Source organism: Myotis daubentonii, chromosome 18, assembly GCF_963259705.1.
Source record: "Myotis daubentonii chromosome 18, mMyoDau2.1, whole genome shotgun sequence".
Taxonomy (NCBI): Eukaryota; Metazoa; Chordata; class Mammalia; order Chiroptera; family Vespertilionidae; genus Myotis; species Myotis daubentonii.
The window spans coordinates 14,808,437-14,821,813 of record NC_081857.1 but is presented as its reverse complement, the minus strand read 5'-3'; the positions used below and the strand labels follow the sequence as shown (position 1 = coordinate 14,821,813).

Sequence of the window (13,377 nt, the reverse complement as noted above, 5' to 3'; positions counted from 1 at the left end):
GTTTTCCTCTATATACAAAGTTATATTCCTGATACACCATTAAAAGACCATTCAATTGGTATTTATGTGTTGTGACTTGGGCTCTAGGCCTGCCACTAATTAGCTATGTGACTTCAAACGAATGACTAATTTTCTTTTTTCCTTTTTAATCTATAAAAAGGAGAGGTTGAATGGAGTACATGCTAAACTTACTTCCAGGTCTGAACTTTTGAGATTATTCTGTGGTTCTGAGATAAATGCTCCTGTGTGCAAAGTCAACTCAATCACAGAGGGACCAAACCCAGGAAACCTTGTTCCATTAGCACCATGCAGGAGCCAAACTGCCCTATAGTAGCTTGAGTCAGCATCCTTAACATAGACCAATGGAGACCCCAATGTCCACAGTGGGCTTCATAGGGTCTATAAACTTGCATCCTCTCCCCACCCTCTTATAAGCAACATTTTATGTAAAAGTATCTTACGATTTTCTTCTGAGGTGTGTACCCCTAGATTTCAAAGATTCTAAAACACATGGATAAGCCCCAAATGGTTAAGAAATCCTTGAATTTTTTAGAGAGGTGTAGAAATTTATCCTCCTAACACTATTGCATTTAATCTGATAAATAAGTTCTGGTTGTAACCATGGAATTCTAACGGAATTCTGAACAAAGAACTGAGCATGTCTATGCCCGAGGTAGCCATTCTACCTACAGGTGAGTTTGCAACCCTCTTGACAGAGCAGTGACAGAAAAGAACCACCAGAGCCTAACTGCAGGACAGTAATCTCTGAGCTGGGTAGAATCCCACCCAGGTGAGGTTATCACAGAGGTATGTGTAAGAAAAGTTCCCCGGTGTAACGAAAATCTCTGCCTGATGTAATGATATCCAAGATTGTCACAGTGAGACAGGTGGCAGGGATAGAAAAGGGGCCTGTACCCATCAATGGTTTGGCTCTCAGCAGTTGAACAAATCAGAGGCAAACAGGTGGAGGCTGGGCCAACTAAAAGATGCAGAAACCCCGTTGGTCTCGCATTATTGCTGTGCTGTAGAGTTCTTGTAATTCAGTGCAAACCACTCAATGTGGTAGGATCCCAATTCCCTTATTTCACAGGGTATTTAAGGTAAGAAAAGAGAATTTGAATTCCCAAGAGGTAATCCCAGGAAATTAACAAGGTTTACTTTTTAAGAAAAGGGGGAGGTATATAGGAAGTTGAGGTATTAATGAGGATTCACCCAGACTCCAGGCTTGAGGGCCTCAAATGGATCTAAAAATTATTAGAGGTTAAAGGCAACCAGATGTACTATCAAAGATCCACAAGTGTCTCCAGGGTCGAGTCTTCAGACCTATCTGGTCAGCAGCAACTCACCCACAGGCTTGTTCCAAAGTCTCTCAGAGCCAGTTGGCTTAGTTGCCAGAGCCCTGTGCACATGGGGTCACAGGTTTGACCTTTGTGTACATGTGACTGTTTCCACATTAAACTGAGCCCTAGCCCAGCTAGAAGTCACACATGTGCATCACTGGGGACTGGGTGAGAGAGTGTAGGTAGCTCCCCACCTTTGGAAACTGGCTCAAATTACATTCTAGCTCAAACTGCATACCTCAACACCTCAGTTTAGAGCAGAGTGAACCTATCCTGCATGTCATGGTCATTGCACAGTAACTTAAAGAGACACGGTTCACTCCTAAGAGCCCTTTAGGCTGAGGCACTAGCCTAGTGGATTGACCAATTGGACTGAGTGGCGATTCTCCCTTGGGAAGTGCTCAGAATTCACGGTCTTCGGGGAAACCGCAGAGCTCTTCTTTCTCACAGGGCCCGTCTCTCCAGGCACCTCAGCCACAGCCTGCAGGACTGCTTACCCAGGCTCCCAGGGAGAGCTGGAGCTGAGTGTCAGGCACACAGAACCAGAGGGCTGGGCCTTTGACGACAGCTCCCAAAATAAGGTGCCAAGCCCTACTTCTCACTTTCCCCTTGTGCCCTGTAAGATGCTGGCACTGCCTTTGGAGCCATTACTCAGCAGCCTGAATGTACAGAAATAGGCCGAGTGCACTGACCCAGGAGGCTAGCACTCTTTCCTCTGGCAGGGCCCTGTCCTGGGGTGGTGGGTTCAGGCAGAACTGTTTGGGGACATGAACTGGCCTCCCACTCTCACTTTCTGTCAGGCAGCAGTCTCATTACAGGACAGGGCTTCACTCCCGTTTCTAGGCCTTTGAAAGTATCCCCCCCCCCCCCCCCCAACCCGGGGCTGTATAGCACCAGTTAACTGTAAACACACTTCCCTACTTTCTCCATCTTTCAACACACACTTTTTTCCACCTTATCCTAAATGAAAACCTAGTTTGCCCTGTTATCCAGCCCAGCCTTCTCCAGAGTAGGCAGCTTTCCTTCCTTCCCTGGTTCTCAACTGAGATCAGGAAAACAGGCTGGCATTCTCCAGGCCACGGCTCCCCCATCCCTCCTGGGCACATCAATCTATCTTACAGCCGCCCTGTCCTTTAGATCTACTCGTCTCCAGCACTCTCTTACCCTCCTCAGCTTAGCACCTGCCTCACAGCTTTCCTGGCCACTTCACCCCTGCCGCCTATTTGTGCTCCTTCTGATACCATGGCTTCACCATCATTTTGAAAAAAACTACGTATGTCCCTAAATTCTGCCCAACTTGTCACTCACTGTGCCAACATTTGAAAGGGTCCATGTCATCTCAAATTCTCATCCTACTCTGACCACAATGTACTTACTAGTATTTCTACACGAGGCATTTCTTCCTTACCTGTTCACTCTTTCCTGAATCTCTTACTTCCTCCATACTGAGCCTGGACCCATTGGGCTAGTTTCCAGAGTACTCATAGATTCCTTCTTCCCTGGGGCCTTCTTTGCTGACTTCCCAACTTGGGTAATCCCTAAGTCAGCTTTCTTTGCTTTTGCTCCCAGATTGCTGAGCTCTGCTGGAAATTTATATGCTTTCTGTGGTGTTTGAGCCATTCCATTAAGACCATGCATGTCTGACTCTTCCCCACTACTTGCTCTTCAAGGTAGGAATTCTGAAACCACAAAACAATTATAAAAGTTAAAACTTAGTACATGCCTGGCACTTTACATATACCAACTCCTAGAATCCTCCCATGGCAATGAGAAAATTACTGTTATTACTTTTCTCATTTTTTTTTAAATGTGGAAACTAGAGCTCAGAGAGATTAAGTAAATTGTATCAAGTCATAGAATTAGTAAGTGGCAGAGTCAAGATTAGGGGACCTGGTTAGGACATTATAGTACGTCTCATCATAAGATGATCATACAATCTGTAGAAAGTTTGAATTTCATCAGAGCTCCTGCTCAATAGTCAAATGCAATTGACAATATTTTTCTTCATATTGCCTGGCTTTATTCAATTTTACTCCCTGAAACTGTCCTAGACTGTCCTTTCCTAAAATGGCTCCTTTTCAATCACTTCAGTAAGCTCTTTTTTCTCTAATCATCCCAAAATGCTGGCTTTTCTCCACACGACTGGCTCTCAAAGTGTGATTCCCTGACCAGTAGCATTAGCCTTGCCTGGGAACTTGTTAGAAATGCAAATTTTAAAGCTCCACCGCAGACTTCCTGAATCAAAAACTGGCAGGGAGAACTGCTGTGCTACACATTCTCCCTGGCCAATCTCCTCTAAGCTCCACACTGAACACTCCCCACACTGTACACTCTTAAAATTTCTTCCATTCCAGTGCTCTCCAGAGTTCCAATCCTATACATCAACCACTGATAGGGCATCTCCACTGGCTATCCATTAGGTGTCTGCTAGGAAAAGAATCTCCTCCCATAATCCTATCATTTCTGTCATCTCCTTTCCCCAAGTGATAATACCATCTACTCAGGTCCAGTGTCAGTACCTGTGATTCATTTGACACCTCTCACATTTACCTACCTAAAAAGCCACTAGTTTGTCATTTCAGAAGTATCTCTCAAATTGGCAATAACCTCGCATCTGCACTGTCATGACTACTTCTGACCCATCCTCCTCACAGCTTGGACTATGACAATTACCTTCTAATTGGGTCAACTTCCTGAAGTCTGGTCTCTTTCCAATCTTCGCTCCACATTGCTACCACAATCATCTTTTAAAATGAAAAATCTAACTGTAATTGTCCCCTGCTTAGTCATCCAGTGGGTGTCCAGTGCCTTCGAGATAAAGTCCAAACAGTACGGTGACACTGCAGGTGCCCTTATGCCCTGACCCCTGCTTGCCTCTGCAGCCTCATCCCCTGCTGTTCTTTACATGTTCTCCCTGCTCCGGCCCTAGGGGGAAACGAGTTAAGAGTACCATAGACAGGCCACTCTTTCTCACACCCACACGGATGTTCATGCTATTTTGCCATTTCCTTTGTGAGGAATGCCCTTCTTTCACTTACCCGTCTGGACCATTTCTGCTAGGGCTCAGTGAGTCAGCTTCTGTATGAAACCTTCCCTGGATGCCCAGGTTGTTTGATGTGTCCCCACAGAGCTCCTGGGACACCATGTTGTTCTTTTGTTTGTCCTGGGAGCAGCTTGAGGACAGGCCGGTATGCTATCTTTGTTTACTGCAATCCTGACATATAGTAAGTGCTCAGCAAATAGCTGCTTACTAAGAGAAAGACTCCCTTCTCTTTTCTTGAAAGGCATTTGCATTTACTGCCTATTTCCTAACACCCCTATTTCTTCATCCCAGCCATATTTCACCCCTATCATACTACTGAAATAGCCCTTGTGGACAACTGCCCACCAATTAGGCCTTATTCAAGCTCTCATTTTCCTTAATTTCTCTGCAGCAGCGAAACACCCATTTCTCAAAAAATTATTTTCCCTGGGCTCCTGAGCTGACACTTTTTGAATTCTCTTTACTTTCTGGTCTGGTCTGCATTTTCACTGGTTCCCTTTCTTCTTCATGCTTCTTGCAACTGCTATGCCAGATGCGTGGTAAGCACAGGGGTGGGTAGTGATAGTGGGGTATCTGCAGTAATGTGCTGGTAAACTGACTCTTTGGGGTGGGGAGGTGGGGGAAGGCTCCTAATTTGTACCTTTTGTCTATTCCATGGTGTAGATACTCTCACCACAACTGATTTCAGGGTAACATTTTAACCAGCTCACAAAATTCCTGAATATTTAATAATTGGCTTTCATGAATATGAGCCAGCTCCAGCACATCACTGGGTATATAGACAGAAGTGAAAAAGACCAGTTTGATACCTAGGAGGGTATAATCAGAAGGGAATTTATGTATATAAAAGCCTAAGCGACTGACCAACCAGTCAACCGGTCGCTATGACGTGCACTGACCATCAGGGGACAGACGGAGACCGAGGGGCAGCAGGAGCGGTGGTGGTGGCAGGCGCAGTGGGGCCGGGATGAGCAGGAGTGGCAGGTGGTATCCGAGTGCCGGTTTTGGCCCAATCTCCACAGGCCATGCCGAGGGACCCCACTGGTGCACAAATCTGTACACCAAGCCTCTAGTATAGAAATAATTCTAAGACAAATGTGATAGCATTATTGTAATGTTTAAACAAGGCCCTACAGGGTTGAGTGGAATGAAGGCTTAAGTAAGAAAATCTGTATTTCCCATACAAAGGGAGGAGAGTTTGAACTGGATCTTAAAGAGTGAGGACTTTAAAGGCAGGCATAGGGGGTAAAAATGATGCCAGGTAGAGGGAACACCTTGAACAAAGACAGGATAGTACAGTATTTAGAGGAATAGCAATACATCAGCAGGACTGGGATGCAAAGAATGTGGGGTACCAGAATGGATTGTCATACTTTTGTGAACCTGTTCAAGTTGGTTAACTTCTCCAGGCCAGTTTCTGCATCTTTAAAATAAGAATTTGATGTCTATGGCCCATTTCTGCCTTGATTTGATGACTGACCTTGGGAATAGAAATAAAATACAAGAGTGAGGAAAAGGAGAGAGGAAGAAATGTATATAGTGTGAAACTTTTAAGAGGCTAAATGCTGTGGGACCCATTGCTAGTTAGGCCTCCCTGATACCTGCAAATATCTGGCTTAGTCCCAACCCCATATCTGAGCCATCATATGGTTTGCTGAAGGCTCAGTTCTGCTTTTTCCAACTGAATGAACATACTGAATCATGACAGTATATGTAAGGCAATTTGGTCCATCCTTCTGCTTTAAGGGAAAAAAGGATTCTCCTTTCTCGAACTCTCCTATCCACCCTTTGTGCATCTTCTCTAGAGAATTTTCACTCCTTTTTAAAAACCTTTAAAGCACTATGAATTAAGAGACATATGTAGAAAAGTGCATAAAACATAAATGCAAGATATTATAGAGCAAACACGAATGTATTCACAACCAGAGTGAGACAGACTGCCATAAACTAGTTAGCTCTCCAGGTGTTACTTCCAAAGCACTATTTTCTAGAGATAAGCACTGTCTTGATTTATTGTAATAATAATCTTTGTTTTACCTCTTACTACCTATGTATGTATTCCTCAATACTAGTTCAGCATTGCCTGTTTTTTTTTTGTTAACACATGGTGTTAACAAAATCATACTGTATAAATTCTTGTTTCTTTTGCTCAACATTCTAACATTTTACTTTGTCATGTGGTAGCTAGTTCATTCTTTTTCATTTCATGGTTATATGGTGCTCTGAGTATCTTAGTTTATCCATTCTACTGCGAATGCATATTTGGGCTGTTTCCAGCCTTTGGGTAGTACTGTACAAACAATGCTATGAACATCCCTGTATGTGCACACATCCCTAAGATATTGGGGTGGAACTGTTGGGTTGTACGGTGTGTCTTCATCTTCATTCTTTCCCATTATATTTGTGGGTCTTTCTTTACTTTTTTTTCTTCTAAAGAATTTAACTTCTTTGTTTTTGTCCCTGTTTTTTGAACTTTTGATTGTGTTTGTCAATCTTCTTGTGTTCCTATAACATGTTTCAGTACTGATTCTAGACCTGTATACCACCTCCCTCCTGTAGTTAAGAGTGGTTTCCTCTCCCAAGAAGTAATTTCTTTTGTTTATTATTCAAGTAGCAAATGTATTTGGAACATTTTGAGAGTTCTTTTTTAAATATACACAAAATAGAAAACATATATTTGATTAGAACAGGGCCAGGGACAGACTTCTGCAAGGCATTATAGTATGGGAATTACTACTGTAGGCTTTTGAGTCAGACCAAATCCACAACCTGCTACTTGTTGGCTGTGTGTCCTTAACTTCTTTTGTGCTTTAGTTTCCTTATCTGCCAAAATGTGGATAAAAGTTATGTCACTTGCAGTGGTTCTCAACCTGTGGGTAGCGACCCCTTTGGGGTCGCCTAAATACATCCTGCATATCAGATATTTACATTATGATTCATAACAGTAGCAAAATTACAGTTATGAAGTAGCAACGAAAATAATTTTATGGTTGGGGGGTCACCACAACATGAACTGATTGCGTACCGCATAGAAATCTCTAAGACATACGCCAGGGACTGCACGTTTTGGGGCAAATTGCATGTTATTTAAATCATCATAATGCACTTTAGGTGTTGTTTTTCAATAATTATAACATTTTTATTTACAAAAACAATTAAACAATTAAAGTTCCTAGTACTTTTTTTTTAAAATATATTTTTATTGATTTTTTACAGAGTGGAAGGGAGAGGGATAGAGAGTTAGAAACATCGATAAGAGAGAAACATCGATCAGCTGCCTCCCGCACACCTCCCACTGGGGATGTGCCTGCAACCAAGGCATATGCCCTTTACCGGCATCGAACCTGGGACCCTTCAGTCCACAGGTCGACGCCCCATCCACCGAGCCAAACCGGTTTTGGCAAAGTTCCTAGTACTTTTTTAACGTATGGTACTGCGTAAAACATTTTCCTCTATGAAGAGGGACCAAACAAAATTTACATAAGTATCTAGATTTGCTCCTTTTTCCATGGGCGTGAAAAACAAGAACACTCGTGAGCGGTCCTTAACAGATGGCACGCGCAACACGAGAAAACTCCTGAGTGGTACAAAATGTGTTAAAGGGTCAAGGTATTAGGAAGGTTGAGAACCACTGACTTATAGCGTTATTGTCTGTGTTACATGTAATGATCTCTAAGTTTGATCAAGAGAGGTTTATAAACTTGGTCTTCAGACAGGAAAGACAATCATTAATAATGCCTTCAGGTTGTGTAGTGAGGATACATACTATAAGTTTGTATTTACACTGAGCCTAAACACTCTGTTCACCCATTCTTGTGGGGTGGCTGGCCAGGATAGGCAGGTGAAATGCTCCCTGTGTAGCCACAGAACACAGAGTGAAGTGAACTGATCCATTTGGGAATCAAACCCAGAACCCTGGCTTCATGACTATTCAACTGGCCAAAATGAAACCAAAAAGGAGAAAGTGAATGGGATTAGAAATGCTGTCAACAAGAAGGCAAGAGAACACCACAGGACAACTCAACAAGCTGTTCTACATGGCATCCTGTCTTTGTACAATTTATTACAGGAGAGTTGGCTCGGACCAAAACTTTTCCTAATCTTAAAAACCCCCCCACCACATTCTAATTTTCCTTATCCTGTAGGCACTGCATGTATAATTCTAGGGCCAGATTCTACATGTGCAACACTTCAAGGCCAATACCTCATTACCTAATTAGGGAGCTAAGAAACGTTAATTATAACCATCGTCTTCCTACCCCCAACCTAAAATTATTATTATTCACTTCGACTTATCTACTTGTCAACCCCTTTGTGAAGACATTGGCTTTTGGACGCTGAAATCTTACTCTCACATAAAGCTCTCTAAATCCATTAAGGCTTTTGAGGAAGCAACATTTCCAACTTGACATGACTGTTGGGCTGATTGCTGACCCACTGCAGAAGCAATAATACCTAGTGAACTTTATTTTTTTTAGTTCCTGTACCACTACTGTTATTTCAATTACACTTAACAAATCCTCCTATTGTGTTTCTTTTCATACAATTCTTGGAAAATTGTGTTTGAGTGTATTACAGATAATGGGGAAAAAGTGGAAGAAAAAAAGGGAAAGATTGGTGCTGAATGATGGGTTATTTGCTAACTTTATGTCAATATAGTGAGGCCAAGTGGTTTATTTATAGTATCAGTAATACATATTATCTGGTAATACATTGCTAGAGGAAAGGGCTCATTATTTATGTAATTATTTTTAGTCTGTGACTTTAAAAGCAAGGCTGTTAATAGAAGGAAAAAAAATCACCCCTTAACATGTTCATTAGAAATAACTTTGGCGAATACCCAGGAAGGAGATCCAGCATGGTGGGACTGTTTTTCAGAGGTGCAGATGCCAACTCCTAATAAGAGAATGCCACATTCTCTAAGTTCCTGTAAACTGGAAGCCAGGGTCTTGAACAGCAGCAGTGGCAGCATAATTTGATGCTCAGATGCCATTGAAACCCCAATGCTAGTCTTATCCACCAAAATGTCAAACACATGGCTGATATTTTGTCACTGATGTGACAATGGCAACAAGTATTATTAATATTTTTAAAAATAAATTGCTTTTAGAGAGAGATGAGTGGTGGGGGGGCGTGTGAAAAAATATCAATTTGTCATTCCACTTTTTTAATGCATTCATTGATTGATTCTTGTATGTACCCTGACCGGGGATTGAACGCACAATCTTCTAGTACATGGGACAACATACCAACCAAGCCACCTGGCCAGGGCCTGGCAACAAGTATTATTGGCATCATAAAGGAGCCCAGGGAAGAATCTCATTAAGTAAGTAAAGAATCTAGAGTCTACATAATACTCCTCAATCCAATGTTTGACTCATATCCTACAAAATCAGAGCTACTAACTGAGCACCTCCTCTTTGATTTTATTTGCCTACAGACAGCCAGGGAACACAAAAGCCTAACAAGTGATCAAGTACTGGGTCTAAAGGCCTGGCAGCTGTAGCTTCCTTCCTAAAGGTGAACACATCTTAGACACTGTAGGAGAGCTGGAGGCAGCAGCCAGGAAATGGGAGGGTGGGCTTTGTGAGCGCAAAGGCTTTGGCTTGCTTAAGAGTCCAGGATACAGATTTGCAAAAGATAGCCTCTTTAAACAGTGGCTGAGACCATATATATGAAGTAACTTCTATTCTTTTCATGTCAACCTGGTGCGAAAGAGTCATGAGTTTCAAACACTTGAGGACCTGGAGATTTTCCCCCTCAGAGGCTTCCTTGACCTTTTAAAAAGTGCTACAACTGGGAGGCCCAGGCAACATACCTTTGAGGACCACAGTTCCAGTAAAAATGAGACAGGAATGAGTTAAGAAAACTGAAAAGTTACTCAAACCTTTACATCCATTTATTAAAACCCCTGCATTCCCTACCTTATGAGAATAATTCTAATAATAATTGTTTAGTAAATGTTAGCTATTGTGTACCAGGAACTGTCCTAAGAGTTGTACATGCAATAACCACCCAATCCCATTTTACAGAACAGGAAACCAATTCACAGAGGTTAAGGAACTTGCTCAAGGTCATACAGTTAGGGCTTGGGTTCAAAGCTAGATGGCTTGTCTTTAGAGGTCCTATTTTTAATACTATTTATAATGTTGTAAAGAATAAAAATATGCATGAGGAAAGCATTTTACTTTGAAAAGTTAATAGCAGCTGAATCAAGTTCTGGAGGGAAGAGTCTGCATCTAGAATCTAGATAGCACTTGCTATATAATAGCTATTCACAAACAACTTCACTCAAAAGACTTGCAAATCTGATCTTTACCCATTGCTCTTAAATGCTGACCTTAGCCCACTGAAGTGCCCTAGATAAAGTGAATGCTTTGACAAGTGGAAATAAAGGGAAGAACTCTTTGCAGACCAGGTACCTCACACAGGGCTTGGCACCCAAGTGATGAATAAGTGCTGGCTGAAATGAGTACTTTCTAATCAAAGGCATTTTGAAATGTGCTATTTATATTCCACAAAACAGACTGAGTATAAATTATTTAGAATGTCCAGACAGGAAGGGGGCATGTGACAAGTTAAGGAAATTAAAGAGAAATGGGGTTATAAGTGAAATATTAAAACTTTGAAAGTCAAAATAAAGATCCAGGCTATATATCTTTGAAATCCTCTTTCCTGGCTTAGCAGGGAAGTGGGAGGGATGAGCTTTTTGGATGAAACAAGCCTGTTCTTTAACAGTATAATACCTCTGTATTGTACATACTTGCTATAGGCATACTGTTCTAAACAAGCTACTTAATATGTTCAGGTGATTTTTTAAAAAAAGGCTCACTTTATCTTACATCATTCTTTAACAACCCCTACACTTTTTAGCAGAAATAAAATGGGATTTTCTACCACTTTAGACAATAAAACGGGTCCCTTATAACGAGTTGGGCTTAATTCCTGGCATCAGATCTAATGAAGTATTACACTCAACCTCATGTTCAACAAAATGCTATGTTTGGCCTGCCTATAATTTCCAACCAATATCTAAGGACCTAATGAATAATGCAGATTTTCCCATAATTCCCAAGAATGTAATGAGTAACTGAGGTTAATTCATGATATGGCATGATCTAAACCCAGCCAGGCAAAGAATCTCCTATGAGACCTGTGTGAGAAGCAGTGAGATTTGACAAACAAGAGCTCAACTGGGCCTATATTCAGCCCTTTATAACAGCGGTTGCCAACCTTCAGACCCCATGGACCACTGGTTGGTGACCGCTGCTTTATAAAACTGTGAAGCAGAAACCACCTGTGCTTAATTGCCATAAAGAGGACAATAACTCAGTTTCTCTAGTAGTCATCCCTTGGTATTTGCAGGTGATTGGTTCCAGGACACCCCCCCAATCAAAATCTGTGGGTGCTCAAATCCCTAGATTACTTCTAAAACCTAATACAATGAAATGCTATATAAATAGTTGTTATACTGTATGTTTAAGGAGTAATAATGAGTAAAAAGACTGTACATATTGAGTATGGACGCACTAATAGTAGGCCTAACTACATAGTGCATATCCCCAACAACATAACATTGTTCTATCAGAGATTGGTTGAACCCATGGATATGGAGCACCAACTGTATGACATTCTCACTCAGTCTCTCTTCTTTGCACGTCTGTAAAATGTTGCCCACACTACGTAGTTGTGGAACTGATTCTGTGAGACCACTGGGTCTTTGCTTTAAGAGCAGTGTAAACAAACCCACAGCAAAACAAAAAAGCAACCAATCAAATAGGAGATAGTATTTGCAAACAATAGCTCCAACAAGGGATTATTATCCAAAATATATAAAGAACTCATACAATTCAACACTAAACAAACAATCCAATAACAAAAATGGGCAGAGGACCTGAATAGATACTTCTACCAAGAAGACATACAAATGGCCAAAAATATATGAAAAGATATTCAACCTCACTAGCTACTAGGGAAATGCAAATCAAAAACTACAATGAGATACACCTTACACCTTTTAGAATGGCTATTATCAACAAGACAAGTAGTAACACATATTGGAGAGGCAGTGGAGAAAAGTGAACCATCATTTACTGCTGGTGCGAATGTAGAATGATACAACCACTATGGAAAATGATGAGAAAAAAGTCTTAAAAAATTAATAATAGCTCTGGCTGGGTGGCTCAGTTGGTTGGAGCATCGTTCTGTACACCAAAAGGTTGTGGGTTTGATTCCTGGTCATGGCACATACCTAGGTTGCAGGTTCGATCCCCGGTCTGGGCACATTGAACCTGCATCCTAGGGAGGCAACCAATCAATGTTTCTCTCTCTCTGAAATCAATTAAAAGTAACCTCGGGTGAGGATTAAAAAAAAAGTAAGAATAGAGTTACCATATGACCCAGCAATCCCTCTCCTGGGTATCTACCAGAGAAACTAAAATACATTTATTAACAAAGATATATGCACCCCTATATTCAATGCAGCATTACTCACCATGGGCAAGACATGAAGACAACCGAAGTGTCCTTCGATAGAGGATTAAATAAAGATGTGGTACATATAGGTACTACTCAGCCATAAAAAACAACAAAATACTGCCACTTTGACGTGGAGGGACCTTGAAAATATGCTGAGTGAAATAAGTCAGTCAGAAAAAGTTAAAAACTGTATGATTTCACTCATGTGTGGGATATAAAACTGAAACTCATAGGCACAGACAACAGTATGGTGGTTACCAGAGGGAAAGGGTTGGGGATGGTGGTGGGGGTAAAGAGAGCCCAATATTTGGTGTCAGAAGATGATTTGACTTTGGCTGATAAACACATAAAGCAATACACAGACCATATATCATAGAAATATATACTTGAAACCTATATAACCCTATTAATCAGTGTTACTCCAATAAATTTTTTTTTAAAAAAAGGAGGAATGTGAAAGAAGTTCAGACCATCTTGGGACTAGGAAAATAGAAAAACAGACCTAAGAGCGGCAGT

General features: G+C 41.4%; 1 protein-coding gene across 2 annotated transcripts in view; it reads right to left on the bottom strand.

Moving 5' to 3' along the window:
- The window catches only part of DTL (denticleless E3 ubiquitin protein ligase homolog), a 66,434-nt gene that overhangs the window by 6,386 nt on the left and 46,671 nt on the right, over positions 1-13,377 (bottom strand). The window lies entirely within an intron of this gene.